The sequence below is a fragment of the Oryzias latipes genome, chromosome 10, assembly GCF_002234675.1.
Source record: "Oryzias latipes chromosome 10, ASM223467v1".
Lineage (NCBI taxonomy): Eukaryota > Metazoa > Chordata > Actinopteri > Beloniformes > Adrianichthyidae > Oryzias > Oryzias latipes.
Window position 1 is genome coordinate 22,901,565 of NC_019868.2, and position 3,260 is coordinate 22,904,824.

Below are 3,260 nucleotides of genomic sequence, written 5' to 3' on the forward strand. Positions count from 1 at the left end.
ATGTATTTTAATGGAGCAAAAATCATGCAAAATCCTGGAATATCTTAAAAATTTTAATGATTTGAATGACCAAGAGTAATATCTGTAATAAGTTGAAAGAGTTGAACATTTAAAAAGGTGAATGGTAGAAAAATTTCAAGTATCCGAACTGGGTGTCGATCCGGGAACCTCTTGCACCATAACTTCCCAATGCATTTTAATAGGGCAAAAATTCCCGGAAAAACTGGAATATCTTAAAAAGTACAAGGATTAGAAGTACCAAAAGTCATAGCAATAATAAGCCGAAAAAGCTGAACATTTTAAAAGTTGAATGGTAAAAATCGGTTAAAAATTGTAGAAGTAGTTAAGTGTCAAAAAACGGCGGAAGATAGTATAAATAATAATAATAAACTAGAAGGAGCTGCATTTCCAGAAGCAAATGCAGGGTTGAATGCTGTACTGCTGAATGAAAGCTGAATTAGCTGAAGAAATGGCTGAACTGTACTGGAAGAACCATGAAAAGTTAAAGGTGCAAACGTCCTAGCAGGAATAAGCTGAAAAAGTTGAAGATTGTAATAGTAGAATGGCTGAAATAGGTCAAAATTTGTAGGACTTAAGCATGAAAGCTGAAATTGTTGAAAAAATGGCTGAATTGTTGAAAATTTGAAGATGTTGCTAAAATTGTTAAAAGTGTTAGCATTGGAATCAGCATCATCAACTGACTAAAAAAAACACATTGTTTGAGAGTATCATATTGGTAAAAGCTACATGTCTAAGTTGACAGAAAATCCACTTTTTTCAAAATGGCGGCTTTTCTATTAATTTTATCTCCATAGCAACCAATTTTAATGTTTGGTTCGCCTGGGCATGACGAACAAATCGACGTCAGTTTCAGACAAATTGGAAAAAGTAAACCTTTGGACGTCCTTAGCAACGAAGTTTGTTTGCTAACCACGCCCACATTCCTTATATGGCCAGATCCAGTGAATTTCATTATGTTCAGTTCCAGCCATTGATGAAGTTTATTGCAATATTTGCTTCAGATTTTGTCATAAAAAGGCCACCAACAGTAGGTTGTGTCGACATCCCATAATGATTTTTAAGTGTATTTTATAGTCCAAAGCCTTGTGATCATTTTAATGTTTGAATGGTGTCTCTAGCTACAAGTATGTGGAAGTTATATTGGTTAAAAGAAACTAAGGTTTTAAATTTGAAAAACACAAAATGGCTGCCAAACAGTCTCCATCCCCTGATGACTTCACACTTGATATTGTTGTCCAAAGCACTGATCATTTGACAGCAAAAGTGCAGTCACCTCCTCCAGTATGGGGCATCATGTCAAATGCTTAGCTTCAAGATTTATTCTCTCAACTATGCATGTGTCATTAATCTTAGCACACTCATCCATGTCTAAAGGAGAGCTATGTTGATCATCAGCTAACTAGCTAGCTGGATGACACAGCATTATATTTTTCATTTAACCACTATCATATATGGTATAACAACATGATAGTCACTTCTCGTAACAGCCACCTAACTCATGGTTTGGGAATCAACACTTCCCATGAGCCTTAGCAGCCGTGGGCGACGCTTGTTCACAAGATGGCTGAAGCACATGTTTGAACTGCAGCCTCCAGCTATGGAAAGGAAAATAAAAAATACATCAAAACTACCTTAGATTTGCTCCCACTGTTTTTTCTAACATACATTGAAACGTCAAAGCTTATGAGTAACCCCAGCTCAAAGAAAATTCTTCCATGTAACGAAATATAACTGAGTTAGTGGAACTGAATTTCATCAAGAAAGGCAAGGTAAAAAACCATGCAGCAAAAGTCGGACCCCAGACTTGAACTCAGAACCTCTGTATGATAAACCCACCAGCTAACCCACTGAGCTAACACTTTGGTGATGATATTATACATCCGGTATAAATTAATCAGGCTTGTTGTGTATTATCTTGTTGGGAGAAGCCGAGTTGAGACAATTTCATGCCACAGTTCCTTTTTACGTGGAAAAAACAAACGGACATTTTCACTTTTGAAAAGTCTAAGGATTTGCAGGACCAAAAGTGGTGGTAAAAAAATTGTGGACGTAAAAAAATTGTAGAAGGAGATGCATTTCCAGAAGAAAATACAGGATTCAATGCTGTATTGCTAGAAGAAAGTTTAATTTGTTAAAGACATGGCTGAACTGAGCCGAAAGAGCTCAACATTTTAAAAGTAAATGCTTAAAAAGGGTAAAAACCTGTAAAAGAGGTTAAGCACAAGAATTCCCTATGCATTTTAATGGAGCAAAAATCCTGGAAAATCCTGGAATATCTTAAAAAGTTCAATGATTTGAATGACCAAAAGTAATAACTGTAATAAGTTGAAAGAGTTGAACATTTTAAAAGTTGGTTTGAAGAAAATTTTAAGGGTCCGAACCGGGTGTCGAACTGGGCGCCTCGTGCACCATAACGTCCCAATGCATTTTAATAGGGCAAAAATTCCCGGAAAAACTGGAATATCTTAAAAAGTACAAGGATTAAAAGTACCAAAAGTCATAGCAATAATGAGCTGAAAGAGCTGAACATTTTAAAAGTTGAATGGTAAAAATCGGTTAAAAACTGTAGAAGGAGTTAAGTGTCAAAAAACGGCGGAAGATAGTATAAATAATAACTAGAAGGAGCTGCATTTCCAGAAGAAAATGCAGGGTTGAATGCTGTATTGCTGAAAGAAAGCTTAATTTGTAAAAGAAATGGCTGAACTGAGCTGAAAGAGCTCAACATTTTAAAAGTAAAATGGTTAAAAAAGGTGAAAACCTGTAAAAAAGGTTAAGCACAAGATTTCCCTATGTATTTTAATGGAGCAAAAATCCTGCAAAATCTCGGAATATCTTACAAATTTTAATGATTTGAACGACCAAAAGTAATATCTGTAATAAGTTGAAAGAGTTGAACATTTAAAAAGGTGAATGGTAGAAAAATTTCAAGTGTCCGAACCGGGTGTCGATCCGGGAACCTCTTGCACCATAACTTTCCAATGCATTTTAATAGGGCAAAAATTCCCGGAAAAACTGGAATATCTTAAAAAGTACAAGGATTAGAAGTACCAAAAGTCATAGCAATAATAAGCTGAAAGAGCTGAACATTTTAAAAGTTGAATGGTAAAAATAGGTTAAAAATTGTAGAAGTAGTTAAGTGTCAAAAAACGGCGGAAGATAGTATAAATAATAATAATAATAATAAATAAAGAGAAACAGGAAAACAAAGGGTTGAAAGCTTTACAGCATTCAACCAACTA